Source organism: Schistocerca nitens, chromosome 1 (genome assembly GCF_023898315.1).
Source record: "Schistocerca nitens isolate TAMUIC-IGC-003100 chromosome 1, iqSchNite1.1, whole genome shotgun sequence".
In the NCBI taxonomy this organism is placed as follows: Eukaryota; Metazoa; Arthropoda; class Insecta; order Orthoptera; family Acrididae; genus Schistocerca; species Schistocerca nitens.
In genome coordinates this window covers 15774395-15797454 of record NC_064614.1, presented here as the reverse complement: position 1 = coordinate 15797454, position 23060 = coordinate 15774395, and positions in this window count along the sequence as shown.

Genomic DNA, 23060 nt, shown 5'->3' with positions numbered 1-23060 from the left:
AATGTTGGGTGTTTGAGGAGAGCTGAGGTGAATGTCATCGACACGTGGCGGAACCAAGATGAAACCACGTCCAAATGAAGTGGGATTGGGTAGCCACCCCTTATGACAGGTGTCGGACATCGTACACTCGGTAGACTGGTAAAAGATGAGTGACGGCGAACTGTGGCTGAACTACCATCAGACTTTCATGCTGGGCAGAATGCAGTTTTGATAGAGATTAAACCATAATGCTGATTGTTTCCTTGAAAATAACTTCTCATTTAAGTTCTTGGGGCGCAATGAAGGAGCCCCCCCCCACCCCCGAAGATTGCGACAGCAAAATACAAACGAGAACCGCAATCGGGCGCACCCCGGGCAACGTTGATCTATCAGCGGCTAATCCTTCAACAACTGGAACGGACTTCTGAGAAAATGAAGACCAATAGGACCCTACCCAAACGGTCTTTTCTAAGGCTACTTGTGACGATGTCGATAAGCATTGAAGGAACATCGAGAGACGAAGTTTTATTATCTGACTTGTGTAAAGAATATCAATGTGACTTCCTCCTGATTCAAGAAACTCATCGGGTCAGTACAAGACCCACACCCAAAATAGATGGAATGAAGATGATCTTGGAGAGACCACATGAACGGTACGGTAGTGCCATCTTCGCCAGGCCAGGAATTAGAGTCACTTCTGCATCACTGACTGACAGGCAAGACACTGAGATATTAACGGTTCGAACTCAGCAATATAACGTCACCTCTGCGTACAAACCCCCAGATTCAGATTTTGTCTTCACTGAGCCTGGCAATTTCAGTTACCAAGACTTTAATTTTGTATTGGGCGATTTCAACTGTCAGAGCCCTACATGGGACTATAAAGAAACTAACAGCAGCGGAGTGGAACTAGAGACCCGGGCTGAGGTACACGATCTACTGCCCATACATGACCCGAAACTGCCGAGCTCCTTTAATAGTGGCAGATGGAAGAAAGGGTACAATCCCGATAACATCTTTGTTAGCAAGAAACTCGCTGGCCAATGTGGAAAACTAACTGGGGAGTCAATTCCCCATACGCAGCATCGGCCTTTTATTTGCACGGTCAATGCAGTTGTTAAGCCTGAACAAGTTCCTTTCAAAAGAATGTTCAACTTTAAAAAGGCCAATTGGAAGAAATTCAGAGAGCTCATTGATGTAGAAATAACAAAAATCCCCCCACAACCTGGGATGTACGACTCCTTCGTCAAACTCGTTCAGAAGGTGTCTAGGAAAACAATACCGCGAGGATGCAGAACACAGTATATTACGGGACTGTCTGAGGACGCAAAGCCACTACTGGAAAGATACCAGGAGCTCTTCGATAACGACCCATTTGATGATGAGACACTTCTAGTAGGCGACGAACCCATGTCAGTCATAACTGACAACCGCAAAACCAAATGGTGTGACCTCGTGGAGAACCTGGACGTGAAAGTGAACAGTAGGCGGGCTTGGAAGCTGTTAAAGAACCTTAACGGTGACGCTGCAAAGTCAAATGATAAATTTACTAACGTCACGGCAGACCAAGTCGCCACTACATTCCTTATGGATGGCAAAACCCACGGGAGAAAGTACCAGCAGCCATTAGCACGTGATCCGGCAGAGGAAAATCATCACCTCAAGGCACCATTTACGATGTCAGAACTTACTGCAGCCATTTCCAGCTTGAAGATTAACAGAGCTCTTGGTATCGATGAACTTAGAGTCGAGTAAATTAAAAACTTTGGCAGTAATACCCTACAGTGGCTGCTAGATTTTATAAACGCATGTGTAGAAAGGCTCCATATTCCAAAGATGTGGAGGAGAGCCCGAGTGGTTGCATTTCTGAAACCAGGAAAGGACTCTGATGATCCAAAAAACTTCCGACCTCTGTCTCTTTTATGTCACTGTTTTAAGATCTTAGAATGCCTGACGCTAAGTCGCATAGAAAGCGTCTTGCAACAACAGATCATCTCACAGCAGGCAGGTTTCCGACCGGGCAAATCGTGCTGCGGTCAAGTCCTGAACCTCACCCAACATATAGAGGATGGGTTTGAGAGGAAAGAGGTCACGGGAGTGGCATTCATAGACCTTTCAGCTGCATATGGTACTGTAAACCATCGGAGGCTCCTTAGGAAAGTAAATAATGTGACAAGAGATTACCATTTAACATCACTGATAGGTACTTTCCTTCATAATAGGAGATTCTTCGTCTGTCTCGAAGGCACGAAGAGCAGGTGGAGAAATCAGAGGAATGGCCTACCTTAGGGAAGCGTCCCCGCTCAAGCTCTGTATAATATACACTCCTGGAAATGGAAAAAAGAACACATTGACACCGGTGTGTCAGACCCACCATACTTGCTCCGGACACTGCGAGAGGTCTGTACAAGCAATGATCACACGCACGGCACAGCGGACACACCAGGAACCGTGGTGTTGGCCGTCGAATGGCGCTAGCTGCGCAGCATTTGTGCACCGCCGCCGTCAGTGTCAGCCAGTTTGCCGTGGCATACGGAGCTCCATCGCAGTCTTTAACACTGGTAGCATGCCGCGACAGCGTGGACGTTAACCGTTTGTGCAGTTGACGGACTTTGAGCGAGGGCGTATAGTGGGCATGCGGGAGGCCGGGTGGACGTACCGCCGAATTGCTCAACACGTGGGGCGTGAGGTCTCCACAGTACATCGATGTTGTCGCCAGTGGTCGGCGGAAGGTGCACGTGCCCGTCGACCTGGGACCGGACCGCAGCGACGCACGGATGCACGCCGAGACCGTAGGATCCTACGCAGTGCCGTAGGGGACCGCACCGCCACTTCCCAGCAAATTAGGGACACTGTTGCTCCTGGGGTATCGGCGAGGACCATACGCAACCGTCTCCATGAAGCTGGGCTACGGTCCCGCACACCGTTAGGCCGTCTTCCGCTCACGCCCCAACATCGTGCAGCCCGCCTCCAGTGGTGTCGCGACAGGCGTGAATGGAGGGACGAATGGAGACGTGTCGTCTTCAGCGATGAGAGACGCTTCTGCCTTGGTGCCAATGATGGTCGTATGCGTGTTTGGCGCCGTGCAGGTGAGCGCCACAATCAGGACTGCATACGACCGAGGCACACAGGGCCAACACCCGGCATCATGGTGTGGGGAGCGATCTCCTACACTGGCCGTACACCACTGGTGATCGTCGAGGGGACACTGAATAGTGCACGGTACATCCAAACCGTCATCGAACCCATCGTTCTACCATTCCTAGACCGGCAAGGGAACTTGCTGTTCCAACAGGACAATGCACGTCCGCATGTATCCCGTGCCACCCAACGTGCTCTAGAAGGTGTAAGTCAACTACCCTGGCCAGCAAGATCTCCGGATCTGTCCCCCATTGAGCATGTTTGGGAGTGGATGAAGCGTCGTCTCACACGGTCTGCACGTCCAGCACGAACGCTGGTCCAACTGAGGCGCCAGGTGGAAATGGCATGGCAAGCCGTTCCACAGGACTACATCCAGCATCTCTACGATCGTCTCCATGGGAGAATAGCAGCCTGCATTGCTGCGAAAGGTGGATATACACTGTACTAGTGCCGACATTGTGCATGCTCTGTTGCCTGTGTCTATGTGCCTGTGGTTCTGTCAGTGTGATCATGTGATGTATCTGACCCAAGGAATGTGTCAATAAAGTTTCCCCTTCCTGGGACAATGAATTCACGGTGTTCTTATTTCAATTTCCAGGAGTGTATATACAAGTGACCAACCAGTGCCAAACATCACGCGCCAATTCATGTATGCCGATGACACTGCAGTTGCAGCCCAGGTTAACAATTTTATGGATGTAGAGGAGAAATTAACCAGTTCCTTGGAAGCTCTCTCCCAGTATTATGAGGCAAACCACCTAAGGCCGAACCTTTCCGAAACTGAGGTCTGTGCATTCCATTTAAAGAACATGGAGGCAAATCGTGAATTAAATGCAATATGGAGAGGTGAACGTCTCGCGCATTGTAAAACGCCCAAATATCTTGGTGTGACCTTGGATCGCACACTGACCTATAAACATCATTGTAATGCCACAAGGGAAAAAGTCTCAACTAGAAACATCATCATCAGGAATCTAACCAGCGGATCCTGGGGTGCAAACCCAAAAGCCTGAGAACTTCAGCCCTTGCGCTCAGTGTGTCAGCCGCGGAATACGCCGCTCCAGTATGATCTGCATCAACACACGCGAGAAAAGTTGATGTCGCGGTGAATGAAATGGCACGGATTGTTACCGGATGCTTGAGGCCAACCCCAGTGCACAAGATGTACTAAAATATGGGGATCGCACCGCCCAACATACGACGTGACATCGCTGCAGAAGCCGAAAAAACCAAGCAAGAAAAGGACATGCGTTACCCTTTATATGGACACCAGCCTGCTGACCGACGGCTTTATTCGAGGAAGAGTTCCCTGTCACGTACCCGAGCCCTGGAAAGGTCGGCTGCAGAGAATCGTTGAAAAGATGGGAAATCGACCTGAGAAACGCCCATAAAGATGTAAAAGACGAACTGGCGCCTGGAGAATACTAAACCGTATTAGGGTAGAAGTGCCAAAGTGCGAGACAAACCTGCAGCAATGGGGTTTCTAAAGGAGAATGAGAACACCCTCTGTCATTGTGGTTCTGTCCAGGATCCTCAACACCTGCTTATCTGTCCATATTTAGACCAGACCTGCACAATGAATGACTTATGGGAGGCAAATGACAAGGCCATATTGGCTGCTGATTTTTGGAAGTTTGAAGTCTAGTTCCCCACACGGAAAGTAAGTAAGTATTTTTAAGTTCTTGTGTACAGTCAAAGTACCACGAGCCCTATAATTTCTTGCCTAATGTACGTCAGAAATATGTTTATTCTACAAAATTTTGAAAGTTATACGCTTTAATTATACATGCTGTTTCTATATTTCTCTGAATCGGATTATGTATTAACGTAAATAAAAATGGTCCTTAACAATGTATTAACAGTTATGTGGATCTAGATACATTATTCCGTAGAAGATATAATGTTGTATACATGGCGATAATCTAGTCAACCGCGGCATCGCCACCTGGTGGACGTTAATGTGGTTGTTGTATTTACAGCACTGCTCTGTCAGTCGCCAACTGGTGGCGAACGTGAATACCTGTAATCTTCGCAATTCAGTTACATTTATGTATGTACATAGCAATTTTACACTTCACATGCCGATTTGTAGTGATATTTATAATGGTGGGGAAGGCATATGCAATGTGAAACGGCTTGCGACACTGGCGGACAGGACGTTATAATATTTTAAAGCATAAGGTACACTATGTTATAATTCCATAGGTTACCTCACAAGGCAATTTATCAAGCTGTGATAGCATGATTGTAAAATACTTCTCTTATCAATTACTGTTCATCCTATTGCAGATCCGATGATGACAGCACAGCTCTGTCCAAACCAATCATCCAAAAAAGTTTTTTTTTTTTTTTTTTTTTTTTTTTTTTTTTTTTTTTACCGATCTCGGTATGTAGAGTTTACTTCAGTTACCATACACTGGAGATGGCCTCCATATTGTCATTGTCAGGAATGTATAAATTCAAGTGTATGACAGGAAGGATCGATCATTCGAAGCAATAAAGTCTAGTAGACATTACTCTAAAATGTACACCTTAAGAGGATGTGAACCTGTTCAATAATACAGCATGACGTGTTCCGTAGTAGCGAAAATTAGGGGCACATAGTTCTTAAAGTATGCAGTTTAGAGTCCATGTTTACTGGAAAGCAAAGGTGTGTTTCACAGTAGCAAAGATGGAGAAGTGGTCAAACACTATGTGATCAAAAGTATCCGGAAACCCTGCTGAAAATGACTTACAATTTCGTGGCGCCCTCCATCGATAATGTTGGAATTTAGTATGGTGTTGACCCACCATTAACCTTGATGACAGCTTCCACTCTCGCTGGCATACGTTCAATCAGGCGCTGGAAAATTTCTTGGGGAATGGCAGCCCATTCTTCACGGAGTGCTGCACTGAGGAGAGGTATCGATGTCGGTCGGTGAGGACTGGCACGAAGTCGTCGTCCCAAAACATCTCAAAGGTTTTCTATAGGATTCAGGTCAGAAGTTTGTGCAGGCCCGTCCAGTACAGGAATGCTATTGTCGTGTAACCGCTCCGCCACAGACCGTGCATTATGAACACGTCTTCGAGCGTGTTGAAAGATTCAGTCACCATCCCCGAATTGCCATTACACAGTGGGAAGCAAGAAGGTGCTTGAAACATCAATGTTAGCCTGTGTTGTGATAGGGCCACGAAAAAAAAAAAAAGAGGTGCAAGCCCCCTCCGTGAAAAACGCGACCGCACCATAACACCACTGCCTCCGAATTTCACTGTTGGCGCTACATACGCTGGCAGATGTCGTTCACCGGACATTCACCATACCCACACCCTGCCATCGTATCGTCACATTTTGTGCTGTGATCCGTCACTCCACACAACGTTTTTCCACTGTTCAATCGTACAATGTTTACGATCCTTACACCAAGCGATGCGTCATTTGGCATTAGCTGGCGTGATTTGGGCTTATGAGCAGCCGCTCGACCATGAAATCCTGCCTAACTGTCATAGTACTTGCAGTGGATCCTGATGTAGTTTGGAATTCCTGTGTGATGGTCTAGATAGATGTCTGCATATTACATATTACTACCCTCTTCTGATGTCGGCGGTCTGTGTCAGTCACCAGATGACGTCAGCCTGCACGCTTTTGTGCTGTACGTGTCCCTTGTGTGGAAATGTCGCATACGGACCTATAACACAAGTAACACCCGGTCACCTCACCACGTTCGCAGTCCGTGAGTTCCGCGGAGTGCCCCATTCTTATCTCTCACGGTGTCTAATGACTACTGAGGTCGCTGATGTGGAGTACCTGGCAGTAGGTGGCAGCACAGTGCACCTAATATGAAAAACGTATGTTTTTGGGCGTGTCCGGATACTTTTGAACACATAGTGTATTTATGTATGTAGATAGCAATTTTAAATTTGACATGCCGATTTCTAGTGATCTTTATGATAGTGGGAAAGGCAGATGCAATGTGAAACGGCTTGCAACACTGGTGGATTGTATGTTGTAATATTTTAAAGCATAAGGTACAGTATGTTATAATTCCATAGTTTACCTTACAAGACAGTTTATCGAGCTGTGATAGCATGATTGTAAAACACTTCTCTTATCAATTTCTGTTCATGCTGTTGCAGATCTGATGATGACAGCACAACTCTGTCAAAACTAGTCATACAAAAATGCCTTTTTTTTGTTACCGATCTCGGGATGCAAAGTTTACTTCGGTTCCCATATGTTGCAGGTGGCCCCCGTATTGACATTGTCAGGAATACGAGGTGTGGCTAGAAAAAAACCGGACTAGTACTGGTGAAACAATAAAACGAATGCAATAAGGCTGAAAGTCGCGTGGCCTGTCACGTGACTCTCGCTCCGCCTACTGCTCGAGTTTCATCTGCCTCCTACACTCAGTCTGCCCGTGGCGTCTGTTTTAAGTAGTTGACGTTTTGTCTGTGCGTCGGACTATGTTGAGTGTACAGAAAGAACAGCGTGTTAACATCAAATTTTGTTTCAAACTAGGAAAATCTGCAAGTGAAACGTTTGTAATGTTACAACAAGTGTACGGCGATGATTGTTTATCGCGAACACAAGTGTTTGAGTGGTTTAAACGATTTAAAGATGGCCGCGAAGACACCAGTGATGACACTCGCACTGGCAGACCATTGTCAGCGAAAACTGATGCAAACATTGAAAAAAATCGGTAAACTTATTCGACAAGATCGCCGTTTAACAATCAGAGCAGTGTCTGAGTTAACAGGAGTTGACAAGGAAAGTGTCGAACAAGTTTACCGATTTTTTCAATGTTTGCATCAGTTTTTGCTGACAATGGTCTGCCAGTGCGAGTGTCATCACTGGTGTCTTCGCGGCCATCTTTAAATCGTTTAAACCACTCAAACACTTGTGTTCGCGATAAACAATCATCGCCGTACACTTGTTGTAACATTACAAACGTTTCACTTGCAGATTTTCCTAGTTTGAAACAAAATTTGATGTTAACACGCTGTTCTTTCTGTACACTCAACATAGTCCGACGCACAGACAAAACGTCAACTACTTAAAACAGACGCCACGGGCAGACTGAGTGCAGGAGGCAGATGAAACTCGAGCAGTAGGCGGAGCGAGAGTCACGTGACAGGCCACGCGACTTTCAGCCTTATTGCATTCGTTTTATTGTTTCACCAGTACTAGTCCGGTTTTTTTCTAGCCACACCTCGTATATAAATTCAGGTGTATGACAGGAAGGATCGATGATTCGAAGCAGAAAGTCTAGTAAACATGGACTCTAGAATGTATACCTTAAGAGGACGAGAACTTGTTCAGTAGTACAGAATGATGTGTTCCATAGTAGCGTTGATCAAGGGCTCATAGCTCTTAAAGTATGCACTTTACAGTCCATGTTGACTGGAAAGCAAAGTTGTGTTTCACAATAGCAAAGATGGAGAAGTTGTCATAGGTCTTAAGGTATTCGTTTTAGAGGCCATGTTACTAGACCTTTTTGCTTCGATTGATTGTCCCTGTCATATCTCTAAATACTGACCATTCCTGATGAGATACCCTATATAGTGACTCGACTGGAGTGGTTCGGAACTCCCTACATATAGCCTCACTAGCACATACCTCTCCCCTCGGCGCACGGCTATTCTATTTCGTTCGTCATGAACGCCTCATAAAATGTGATAGCCGCGCCTCCCTTTACTGACTACTCTTTTCGAATCTTGGTTGATTATTCGCTTAGCTGATTGATCAGACTAAACGTGCGGCACTGCTGGCTGGGATGCCGGCGTCATAGATTAGTCTCCTAGTGATTGTCGCAGCATGCGGCAGCTGGCGCCGTGCGCTGGCAGCGTTCAGAGAGGAGCAGAGCAGCTGCCCTTCTCCTCTTGTCCTGCCTCCTTATGTGGAGAGCAGACACACTGCTGCGCCATTCGCGGCGCGTGCGGCCGCAGTCTGCAGGCGGTGAGGTTGGCGGGCTGCTGCAAAAACAGGCGCCGGCGCCATTCATTAGGCGCCACAAAGGCGGCCGCTTCCGGCGCGGCGCGGCGTCGCGACGCTAGCAGCGGAAGGGGGGAGGAGGGGAGATAGGGGGGGGGGGGGGGTAGGCAGCTCGCGTGTTCCCAGAAGACGTGTACGTGCTGGCGAGCAGCGGCGCGTGCCGCGCTGCGACAAGCACTTCGCTACGCTCCGTCCGCTGCCGCGCCGAGCGCCTACCGGTTCTTGCACGTCTACCAGCTCCACGTCACACTCACAGGAGTGGCGTGTGTTCTGCCGAGGCGCATAACAGCATCTGGGACGACGCGGTCGAGGAACTATTTGTTATACTAGGCGCGAATGGAAAAGAAACTTGAGGTTCTGTTAGATGACCGTCAGGAAAGGTAAAGTCACTAGACAAGCTGTTCTCACGTTGCAGTTGATGTGGAAGCAAGACTAAGGAAAAATCAAGAAACGTTCATAGGATTTTTCGACCTGAAAAAAGCGTTTGACAATGTCAAATTATGCTAGCTGTTCGAAATTTTGGGAAAAATAGGGGTAAGCTACAGGGAAAATCGGGTAATATACAATATGTACAAGAACCAAGAGGGAATAATAAGAGTGGGAGACGTAGAAGAAAATGGTTGGATTACGAAGGGTGTAAGGCAGGGAAGTAGTCTTTCGTCTCTACTGTTCAGTCTATATATCGAAGAAGCAATGACACAAAGAAAAGAAAGATTCAGGAGTGGAATTGAAGTTCAAGGTGCGATTCGCTGATGACATTGCCATCCTCAGTAAAAGTGAAGAAGCATTAAAGGATATTCTGAATGGAATGAATAGTCTAACGAGTGGAGAATATGGATTCGGAGTCAGTCGAAGAAGGACGAAAGTAATGAGCAGCAGCAGAAATAATAACAGCGAGAAACTCAACAGCAGAATTGGGGATCACAAAGTAGATGAAATTAAGGACTGCTACCTCAGCAGTAAAACAACGCGCGGCGGACGGAGCGAAGAGGACATAAAAAGAAGATTAGCATTGGTAGAAAGGGAATTCCTGGCCAAGAGAAGTCTACTCGTATCAAATATTGTAGGAAGAAATTTCTGACCATGTATGTCTGTAGAACAGCATTGTACAGAAATGAAACATGGACTGTGAGAAACAGGACCAGAAGAGAATCGAATCATATTGAGACAGTGGTGCTACAGAAGAATGTTGAATATTAGGTGGACTCTTAAGATAACGAATTAGGAAGCTCTGCGGAGAATCGACGAGGAAAGGAATATGTGGAAAACAGTGACAAGAGGAAGGGACAGGATGGTAGGACATCTTTTAAGACGTAACGGAATGACTTCCGTGGTACTAGACGGAGTTGTTACTACGGCGGCGTCCTGTAAAGTAATGGCTCCTAAAATTTTTTGTGAAAATTCTCAAAACTCTTTAAATGAAACAGACTTTGTAAATAGTCTTCAGGGGTTTCCCGCCGGATCAAGTTGTGCAAATTCCACAATATTTCCTCGGAGGTTACCGTCCAGTCGTACCTAGCCACCAGCAAGGCTGAACCACCTGAAGATGTCGGACAGTTGTTCCGAGGAAATGTGGAATTTGCACAACGTGATCCGGCGACAAACCCTTGAAGACTATTGACAACATATCCGCCGGGAAAGCTTGAAGAGTCAGAAAACACACTTTACCAACATACTACATCTGTATTCTTCATGTCTACATATTTGTTTCTGGACATAGACACCATGTCGGCGAACACATTTTTCCCAAACAACGACCAGTTTGCTGATACCGTCACTGTAGACTGTGGCGCTGCCACACCCTCACGTCTGCTTGCACTGCTCCATCACTATCAATCTGGAGTACTGGAAGGTGTTCTTTGAGTTTTGAAGACAGATGAAAATTGGATGGGGCGAAGTCGGGACTGTGTGGAAGACAATCGACGGCAGTGAACACAAGGGATCTGATTGTTACAGACGTCGCAGTGCTCGTGTGTGGTCTGGAATTGTCGTGGAGAGGGTGCTCCTTGCGAGCAGAAAGGCTTCGAATTCGAAACTCGATTACAGCAAGCTGCTTCTCGCGCACTCATCGAGGCCTGCGAGAAAGTCAGGCCGCGGCTCGTACGTCACGAAGGCAGGAGTGCGCTCGCTCGCTCGTCTCAGCAGACAAAGTACACACCCGTTAACTCGTAACTAGGTGTGTACGTACAGACGAGAATCGCATCTGCTACTGGAATCCGCTATCATGGAGTCTTACTGTTATTAGTCCTACCATGGTCGGAAGTCCATAGGCCTTCTTATAATTTGTTAAGGCTGTAATGAGGCACAATAAAATTAAAATCATGTCAAAATGATTATCATTTGCTTAAGGCGCCACTTCTTGAATGAAATGAGGACTGTTAAGCAGAAGCGACTAAGTGCTATAAACAAGCCGTTATACCATTTATATCGAGTATTGATCTTAAATTTTGTTGTAGTACTGTCAATCTTCATAACAGCAGATTTCTGTAGAGGATGCAATTCTCCTTAGCACGTACACGCCCAGCTACGAGTTAACAGGTCTAGAAACGAATTTTGTCTGTTGAGCCGAGCGAGCGAGCGAGCGAGTCCAGGTCTACCTTCGTGACGTACGAGCCGCGGTCTGTCTTTCTCGTGGGCCTCGCGCACTGACATAGTTACGTCACACACCGCCATGTTGCACGCTGCAGTTCGGAGCCCTCTAGCGGCAGTCTTTATGGACTGAGCTTTTGACCAACATTGTATCAATAAGTGTGTACATTTGATATATTTTTTATCGTTAATATAAAAAAATTTACCAAATAATTATTGGGCACTGCCCAAAACAATTTGTAAAATTTTTTGTGGGGAGAATGGGGGCTATGTAAGTAGGCTGTTTATGTTTTCTTATTGGCAACGTTACGTAGCGCTCTGTATGAAAATCACTGGCAGTGCTGTGTGCAGTCTGTGGCTAGTTTGCATTGTTGTCTGCCATTGTAGTGTTGGGCAGCGGCAGCTGGATGTTAACAGCGCGTAGCATTGCGCAGTTGGAGGTGAGCCGCCAGCAGTGGTGGATGTGGGGAGAGAGATGGCGGAGTTTTGAAATTTGTAAGACTGGATGTCAATTATGACTATTAAGGTAAATACATTGTTTGTCCTCTATCAAAATCTTTCATTTGCTAACTATGCCTATCAGTAGTTAGTGCCTTCAGTAGTTTGAATCTTTTATTTAGCTGGCAGTAGTGGCGCTCGCTGTATTGCAGTAGTTCGAGTAACGAAGATTTTTGTGAGGTAAGTGATTTGTGAAAGGTATAGGTTAATGTTAGTCAGGGCCATTCTTTTGTAGGGAATATTGAAAGTCAGATTGCGTTGCGCTAAAAATATTGTGTGTCAGTTTAAGCACAGTCTTGTATAATTGTTCAAAAAGGGGACGTTTCAATATGAGTACTTCCTCTGTGTTGCTGGAATAAGACATGTCTTTTTAATGGTTGAGAATTACTTGTGAAATACATGAATTGTGGTTGAAAGCACATTTATTTCATTGCATTATTTCCAATTCTAAGTAATTAGCCACTCGGAAACGAAGTCCGATAAAACATAGGAAAAGCATAATTACAAGACGTTATTATTAATTTCGACGTTAGACGTTTATCGTGAACTTGTGGTGAATTATATAAAATAACGCTTTACAATGGACTGCTCTCTGTAGAAAGTATCTTAATAGTTTAAAAGAAATTAAATACTCGTTCTAAACACCCAGAGAACTTCCCCAACACCTGTCATTTGTAGTGTTATTCGGCAGTGGAACGTTCCAGAAACAATCTTGCCTTTATTCTCTATCACACATAACCTGTATATCACTACACAGACCATTCTCAGATCTGCGTACAGGAAGGGGAATTTGTCACACTTATAGTCTAGAGACTTGCAGTGCTTAACGGCAGCTACCTTCAAAGAGAACAATCGCATTCGCCTCCAAATCGTTCTGCAGGGGACTATTGCAACCGTTGCCACAGACTGCAGTACCCTGGGGCCCACTTCCGTTCTTTAGAGCCTCTGTGACTTACCTGTGGTCAAGCCAGAATACGAGACGAACTCCTGGGTCCACTAGTTTCTTAACAAGATAATATTCTGAGTTAGCAAGCCTTTTACTCTCCTTAAAAATATCCAAGAAATGAGCAAAAAAGATCAGAAATCGCTCAGTGATATGTGACTCCCGTGTCACGATATTTAACGTTAATTTTGAATATGGACTTAAAGAGATGTTCGGTGCCTACGCAATGAACTTCCCTTCTTTGACGCCGGCGGCTGTGACCGAGCGCTTCTACGCGCTTCAGTCCGGAACCGCGCGACTGCTACGGTCGCAGGTTGGAATCCTGCCTCGGGGGTTGATGTGTGTGATGTCCTTAGGTTAGTTAGGTTTAAGTAGTTCCAAGCTCTAGGGGACTGATCTCAGATGTTAAGTCCCATAGTGCTCAGAGCCATTTGAACCATTTGAACGTCCTTTGAGACATTACAAACTAGACAATGAAATATTTTTAGGAATATGTATTCCACCAATCAGTAAGGTAAAGGTACATTATATCGCGTAGATCTTGATACAGAGATACTGACTAACGATAACCTAGCTGGTACGAACATGTCAGAGGAACAAGGACCTATTGAGAAATTCATTGCGTTATCAAACAAGTTAGGTAAGTTTTCATTACAATGCATCGGTCCAACCAGTTTTCCACGGCGAACGTATGCCGTTAAAATTTGTTGTATGTGGACTGTTCAAACTCAAGAATTATGAAGATTCTACAAAATGGCTCTGAGCACTAAGGGACTTAACATCTAAAGTCATCAGTCCCCTAGAACTTAGAACTACTTAAACCCAACTAACCTACGGACATCACACACATCCATGCCCGAGGCAGGATTCGAACCTGCGACCGTAGCGGTCGCGCGGTTCCAGACTGTAGCGCCTATAACCGCTCGGCCACTCCGGCCGGCCGTAGATTCTACAAAGATTAGTGGTTGTGTAGATGTTGAGAAGCTATTAGAAGCCGTTATGTCAGGGAATTCATCCATTTTATTGTGGTGTACAGATATCTGGGTTAGAAACCAAAAGGAATGATGATGTTACGTCAGAAGTTGCTACTAAAGTACACTCCTGGAAATGGAAAAAAGAACACATTGACACCGGTGTGTCAGACCCACCATACTTGCTCCGGACACTGCGAGAGGGCTGTACAAGCAATGATCACACGCACGGCACAGCGGACACACCAGGAACCGCGGTGTTGGCCGTCGAATGGCGCTAGCTGCGCAGCATTTGTGCACCGCCGCCGTCAGTGTCAGCCAGTTTGCCGTGGCATACGGAGCTCCATCGCAGCCTTTAACACTGGTAGCATGCCGCGACAGCGTGGACGTGAACCGTATGTGCAGTTGACGGACTTTGAGCGAGGGCGTATAGTGGGCATGCGGGAGGCCGGGTGGACGTACCGCCGAATTGCTCAACACGTGGGGCGTGAGGTCTCCACAGTACATCGATGTTGTCGCCAGTGGTCGGCGGAAGGTGCACGTGCCCGTCGACCTGGGACCGGACCGCAGCGACGCACGGATGCACGCCAAGACCGTAGGATCCTACGCAGTGCCGTAGGGGACCGCACCGCCACTTCCCAGCAAATTAGGGACACTGTTGCTCCTGGGGTATCGGCGAGGACCATTCGCAACCGTCTCCATGAAGCTGGGCTACGGTCCCGCACACCGTTAGGCCGTCTTCCGCTCACGCCCCAACATCGTGCAGCCCGCCTCCAGTGGTGTCGCGACAGGCGTGAATGGAGGGACGAATGGAGACGTGTCGTCTTCAGCGATGAGAGTCGCTTCTGCCTTGGTGCCAATGATGGTCGTATGCGTGTTTGGCGCCGTGCAGGTGAGCGCCACAATCAGGACTGCATACGACCGAGGCACACAGGGCCAACACCCGGCATCATGGTGTGGGGAGCGATCTCCTACACTGGCCGTACACCACTGGTGATCGTCGAGGGGACACTGAATAGTGCACGGTACATCCAAACCGTCATCGAACCCATCGTTCTACCATTCCTAGACCGGCAAGGGAACTTGCTGTTCCAACAGGACAATGCACGTCCGCATGTATCCCGTGCCACCCAACGTGCTCTAGAAGGTGTAAGTCAACTACCCTGGCCAGCAAGATCTCCGGATCTGTCCCCCATTGAGCATGTTTGGGACTGGATGAAGCGTCGTCTCACGCGGTCTGCACGTCTAGCACGAACGCTGGTCCAACTGAGGTGCCAGGTGGAAATGGCATGGCAAGCCGTTCCACAGGACTACATCTAGCATCTCTACGATCGTCTCCGTGGGAGAATAGCAGCCTGCATTGCTGCGAAAGGTGGATATACACTGTACTAGTGCCGACATTGTGCATGCTCTGTTGCCTGTGTCTATGTGCCTGTGGTTCTGTCAGTGTGATCATGTGATGTATCTGACCCCAGGAATGTGTCAATAAAGTTTCCCCTTCCTGGGACAATGAATTCACGGTGTTCTTATTTCAATTTCCAGGAGTGTATATACGCTATCTGTATCTCCAAGCGATTAACCAGAGGCGCAATAAGCAGGAACGAGTTGCAGGTTGCCTATCTGCTGGTTTCGAGGAGCAACAAAAATTTAATTTTCATTATTTCATATAATTATTGACCGAATTAAAAAATTTAAAACGCTGTCATAATCTGCTCATTAAGAGTTAAATCTTTTTTCAACACAGTAAGACAAGTATTCCAGAAACTGTGCGTGTGGCTTGAGACAGTGTGACTCATGATGCGCGAATACCCGTTCTGCAGTATTTGAGAAGGTGAACACTTAGCGACTTCCGCCAAACTTTAAGCGTAACTTCAAACCCTCATGAAACTTTTTCTTGCTACCACCTCCCCCCTCCCCCACCTCACACACACAAAATGATGAAAGGATAAAAATCTATCGCTTACTATATTTTCGCTATTCATGCAGGAAACCGTAATTAAGGATGACTTTTTTAATTCATTACTTCTTTACTAAAAATCTATTCGCAATACGTTTAGCAGATGGTGTCCACACAAACCAGTAAAAGTAGCTGCAAAATTATGTCATTGTACGACGCATAGTTTAGGAGATGTGTTATCACAAACACTAAGAAGCGTGACAAACTACGTTTTGTTTGAAATGGAGCACAAATTACCGTTGGTATTGCAGGAGTTACGGTATTAGAAACCAAACTGCGAGTAAGCCTTAAGACTCTTCAGGGAGAAGTACAGGTACTTCATGCTAATGCTGAACGGATATTTTGATGTAAGAACAGCATTGTGCAAAATAAAGAAACCATTTCACGTCACCAGTAACGAGACAACTGATGGCGAACCTGTGGTCACCCGCTGGTTTTTGTGATTTTGGCTTAGAGCATGCGATACCCATACATCTGATTTTTCAATCTTCCCCATCGCATGTAAATGTCTCATGATGGTGGAATGATCACAGGTCATTACATTTGCCAGTTCTCTAGCACAGTGATGTGGATAATTGTGGATTAATGCTTTTAAACGATCTTCATCAAACCAGGAAGATCTTCCTGAGCACCGAGAGTCACTAATGTAAAAATTATCCTCCTTAAAACTACACTGCTGGCCACCGTAAATGCAACACCCTGAAGGAAGCATCCGAATCAAGTGAAATTTACTCCATGGGTTTGCTGCGATGAGATATGCAACTGATTAGAATTTCAGCGCAGACGCACATCACGCGCGCCTGTTGCGCCACCTCATAGCGCCATTTAAGGCTTGGCGATTTCGACGAGTGTACGTTCGGCACGTGTGTTTACCTTGTGGTTGTTTCACAAGACGATCAGTTATGCCTCGTAGACAACAGCGAACATCGTTTGATCAAGTATCTGAGTTCGACAGAGGAAGGATAGTGGCTTACCGAGATTGTGGATTATCATACAGAGAAATCGCTAGTCGTGTTGGAAGAAACCAAACAACTGTAATGCGGACATGTGACCGTTGGATGCAGGAGGGTACGACGGACCGACGTGGTCCATCGCATTCGCCTCGGTGCACCACTGCACGTGCTGATAGGCAAATTGTGCGCATGGCAGTGACGGATCGCTCAGTGACATCCCGAACCATAGCACAGCACATTGCGTCTGTAACGCATCATCCAGTGTCTGCGCGTACCATTCGACGCCGTTTACAGCAGAGTGGTCTGTCCGCAAGACGCCCATTGCTTCGTCTACCATTGACGCAGAACCACAGACGTCTCCGTCGCCAATGGTGTGATGACAGACGGATGTGGACGGCAGAATGGAATGACGTTGTCTTTACTGACGACGCACGCTTCTGTCTGCAGCACCACGATGGTCGGATTCGAGTGTGGAGACACCGTGGAGAGAGGATGCTGGACAGCTGCATTATGCACCTCCACACTGGTCTTGCACCGGGTATTATGGTATGGGGCGGTATTGGATATTACTCTCGCACGCCTCTAGTACGCATTGCCGGTACTTTAAATAGCCGGCGCTACATATCCGAGGTGCTGGAGCCAGTTGTCCTTCCTTACCTTCAGGGCTCGGCCACAGCCATATTTCAACAGGATAATGCGCAACCACACGTGGCACGCATTGTCCAAAGGTTCTTCGTCAATAACCAGATTGAATTGCTTCCCTGGCCGGCTCGCTCTCCGGATCTTTCGCCGATAGAAAACATGTGGTCCATGGTTGCTCAACGAGTGACCCAGATTACATCCCCAGCTGTCACACCAGATGATCTTTGGCAACGTGTGGAAGCTGCTTGGGCTGCTGTACCCCAGGAACACATCCAACGTCTCTTTGACTCAATGCTGAGACGTGTGGCAGCGGTGATCTCCAACAATGGCGGCTACTCTGGCTACTGATTCTGGCAGGAACCACATGTTACAGACGTCTGTAAACGTAATCGTTTGATACTTGGTCAACATGTTATCTACAAAATAAATTTTGTTGTGCTACCTCTTGTCTTTCTTGGTGTTGCATTTACGGTGGCCAGCAGTGTAGAAATCAATTTTCTTGCCGTGCTCTGTCCAATGGCGCTATCTCCGTATACGACGCAAATGTTTCTGGTTTCTTCCGCTGTTATACCTGTGTTGAATGCAAACAGAAGAATATGTCGGAAATGTTCTCATTGCTCCAGTTGGCACTCCATTTTCTAGCGTCCACAGCTCGAATGTTCAAATGATAAAACGACAATATGTAAATTCAAATAGCGATAGTGAAATACAAATAAAAAAATAATAATCGATAAATGAAGCCATAGCAACCGGAATACCAATATACAAAACAAAAACGCTGTCAACTTATACACCAAGCTAATAAATGCAACATATTGAGTGTAGATCTGTGAAAAGATCTACTACTTTTCGATTACGCTATTGGTTCAATAAAAACCGTAAAAGACGAAGCAATAACCATTTGGAGTGACCTATAGTGGAATGATCACATAAAATAAATAGTAGGAAAATCGGATGCCAGATTGAGATTATTTGGAAGAATCTTAAGAAAATGTCATTCATCCATTAAGCAAGTGACTGATAAAACACTCGTTCGATCGATTCCGTAGCACTGTTCATGAGTCTGGTACCCTTACCAGAATGAACTAACGGAAGAGACACGCAAAATCCAATGAGGAGCGGCGCGTTTCATCGCAGGATCGTTTCCTCCGCGTGAGAGCGTTACGGAGATACTCGGCAAACTCCATCGGCAGGCGCTACAGGAGTGGCGTTCTGTATCACGGAGAGGTTTCCAATTAAAATTTCGAGTGCTTACGCACGAAGGAGGGCTGGGTGTCATATTACTTTCTCCCACATACGTGTCGCGAAAAGACCACAATAGAAAAAGCAAACCTTTATTTGTAGAGCTTTAATCCACTGCACTAATCTGCCAAATTAGAATCTAGACAAATAAAATCAGAGAAATTAGAGTTTACCAACAGACTTTATTCCCATGCACCGTTCGCGACTGGAAGAGGTAAGGGGAAAATTATGTTGGTGCTAATGGAACCCTCCAGCTTGTGGCATATTGATGTAGATGCTGTGGAAAGTCGTGTCTGTTACATAATCCCAAGCGAGTAGACAATTTTAAGAACTTGTTTACTGAATGTGTGCAAAAGAACACAATTCCTCAAAACTCGCACATTGAAGTAATTATTTTTCAAGAGAAATGCGACTGATAAGAGGTAAGAAACCATAGACAATCTTATTTCCGTAAAGAACAAGATACGAAAAAAATACGAAACGGTAATTTAGTTTATGCATTTGAGAGTACCTACATAACTGGAATGCCAAGAAGTAATTATTTCGAGTAGTAAGCAGAAGAATGTTGAAGATTAGATGGGTAGCTCATGTAACTAATGAGGAGATATTGAATAGAATTGGGGAGAAGAGAAATTTGTGGCACAACTTGACTAGAAGGAGGGATCGGTTGGTAGGACATGTTCTAAGTCGACAAGGAATCACCAATTTAGTACTGGAGGGCAGCGTGGAGGGTAAAAATCGTAGAGGGAGACCAAGAGATGAATACACTAAGCAGATTCAGAAGGATGTAGGTTGCAGTAGGTACTGGGAGATGAAGAAGCTTGAACAGGATAGAGTAGCATGGAGAGCTGCATCAAACCAGTCTCTGGGCTGAAGACCACAACAACAACAAGCAACAATATCAGAATTGTGCAGTTGACATGCTATTCTTAACTTCCGTCTTACTTCACTGTGGGAGTTTCGACCCGAGAAATACTAGTGCACTTTAGATTCTCGGCTTCTCACTTAAAAAGCTACGTAAATAAAATTATCCATAAACGAAGTTGACACTGGACTTATGTTGTTGCACAGCATGAATTAACAGAATAAACATTAAATATCTATGGTATCAACGTATGACTGATGCATTTTCATGCCGTATTTGCGGCGCTGCAATCTGAGGATCGTCTACACAGTGAAAGAAGGGAAACTGATCTTTGGTCTAATTAACACTTTTCCCCAAAATGTCCAAACCAAGGAATACATCAGAAGCATATTGAGGTAGTGGAAGAAGGATATTTTCAGGAAATGAGCTGTACTGGCAATAAATATTTACGCCATAGGAAAATCGCAAAGTGGGAGAATTTAAACTGTGGCGCTTGAAAACTTATTGAAAATTATGTAGACATATAATGGAGCAAATGATGATCTAGTAGAAATACAAAGGACCGGAATGAAGTACGTTGGAAACGGCTACCAGGAGTAAGGACAGCGCAGTGAGAATTCTTCTAAATCATTCGGGAAAAGTTAACTTGGCCCTGAATGGAGAAGTAAAGAAAAAACTTTATAAAGACAGATAAGTGTCAGACTATAAAAAATGTGATGCATTTCATGTTGTGCTAGGCCCCTCAATAGATTATTATACACAGAAGCGACAAAGTTTCTCCCGCCTACGATGTTCTGGACTCAAGATAATCGCAAATATTTTCTATATTCGGCATCCCTTTACAAATGATTTTAGTGTGAAAAGATTATCAGGAGATCACCCGCTGTGAGGTGGCATAAAGACTAGTAGTGTACATAGCTTAGATAGCATATATATGGTACCTGGAAACCCATGTAAACTCAAGATGATAAGTTGGAAGGAAGTAATGCATTGAAGCAGCAGCAATAGATTCTGCCAATAGCGGAAAGACGCCTTAAGTACGACTAATCACCCAAAATGTTGGAAATTGTTTTCCGAGAAACTACAGGCGAGGGGAGGCGGAAAACTTGAAACAGGCTGCCTGGTTTAGTTGTTTAGACTGGATGATTAGATGAAACGTACTTTCTGTTCCACTGATCCACCGTCACGAGACACTCATGTGTATAGAAAATGTATTGCAACAATAATGCCTAATACACACTTACATAAAAGAGGTAGGCCGATGTCCCTTCCACAGATACCAAGTGAAATCGTCCTCGTGGATGTGAAACATGCCAAAAAATATTACATAAGTTCTCTGTTAAGACACAATAACGAACTGTCACAGGACACTCACGTATTGTAGTCAGGCATCAAAAGAAAAGAAAATCAGTTTACAACATTATTTACATTGATCACGTTACTGTCCTGACGATAGGCAGGTGTCAGATTTTTAGGTAACACTTTATTTTTATTATTTATAATATATACACGTCAGTCGGTTCTACTAAGAAATTCATCAATGGTGTAGAATGAACTGGCTAACAATAAAGTCTGTAGGCTGCTCTTAAGCTGAACTTTATTAACAGCTGAACTTTCATGACTGCTGGAAAATTACTGAAAACGTGTGTTCGTGAATAATGGACCGTTGGACAGCAATGAAAATGAATTTAAACCTTTGTGAAGATTAATCTTATTTCTAATATTGATGCCATAAACTGAGTTGTTGATTTGATGTTTATAACCAATTTCAACAAGGGGGTAAATATAATGTGGCGCAGTCATTAGTATCCTTAGTTCCTTGAACAGGATGTTGCAGGACGTTCTTGAGTTCTCACCACAAATAATTTTTTGCTGCTGCTGATTAAGGGGAGACTAAAAATCTAAGGTTATCAATGTCATATTCCCTCAGGACGGTATCTCTCCACAGCATGTGTCTCCGCATAGAATTAATCCTATGTGCAACTGTAAGATAGTTTTCTAAATTTTTGTGTGGAGGTATCTGAGGTGAGACGTAGGAACCACCCAGTATTTACCCAGTAAGATGTGGAAAACCGCATAAAAACTACACCCAGGATGGCCAGCACACTACCCTCGTTGATTCCGTTCGCTTGTCTATCCGGATGGATAAATAATTTCGTATTATATGCTTTTGGACTCGGAAAACTTTAGCTCCGCTTGATGAGTTACCTCAAACAATGATCTCGATTGACATTCTACAATGAAAGTAAGCGAAGTGCGCTAGCTTATTTATTTTTATGTCATCTACATCTGAGAACCACATTGCAAATAAAAATTTGTTTGGGCGCTGCAGAGGTTCTGTGTTAAAGTCGTTCAAATTGAATTTACTACTCCGCACACTGGTGCACGAGTAGACACAGCGTGCAGTCAGAATATGTGTAGCTACCACAATAGACTATCAAGAAAATCGAATGCAATGTGGAGACAATGAGAAGGAAGTGACGACAGACGGAATGAAACGCAACGTCAAGGGTGATGACGTATGGAAAGGAAAGCGACTGCCCTTTGCTAAGTACGCAGGGGCAGTAGTGGGGGCAAACTGACGGCAGGCCACCTAGGCAGCGGCTAGACCAGCAGGTGCCGGAGCCGTGGCGCGTGGCAGCTGACTGGAGGCTGGAGGCTGGCTACAGCAGAGGCGGCGGCGGCGTCGGCTGATGCCCCCGCAGGTGCGCGCCGCCGGCCGCGGAATGCCGCCACAAGCCCGCCGCCACGCCGCCGCCGCCGCCGCCGCCTCCGCCTGCGTTCCTCGCGGCTGCCGCCGTCACAGGCGCCGCCTGCCCCAGGACTCCGGCTGTCGCGCGGGCCGCGTGTAGCCGTATATCGACGCCGCCAGCCGGCCTGCTACCTGTTCAGCGTCCGCCGCATGCCGGGCTTATCCGACAAGTCATTAGCGGTGATCGTGGGCCGTCATTTGTCCAGTTCAAATTATGGGTGATCCGCTGGAACTCGGTACTGACCAGGGAAGAAGGACGAAATACCGAAAGGAAAAGAAGGCAGTTGAAACCCGCTCGCAGAAGAGTTTAGCAGTTGGGTGTAGAAAAATATCCGATACCAGTCACAATAAAAGGTTATTTATTTGTCACACGATGCTATGAAGCTATACTTGGTAAAACTGAAATATGTACACTATGTTACATGAAGCTGTACTTGGTAAAACTGAAATACGGGCATGAAAATGACCATAAGGCTGTAACTAAGTGGCAAAACTATTACCACACCATAGCTGTAATAATGGTGCTTCATCTTTATGTAAGTACAGATATATTTTCGTCA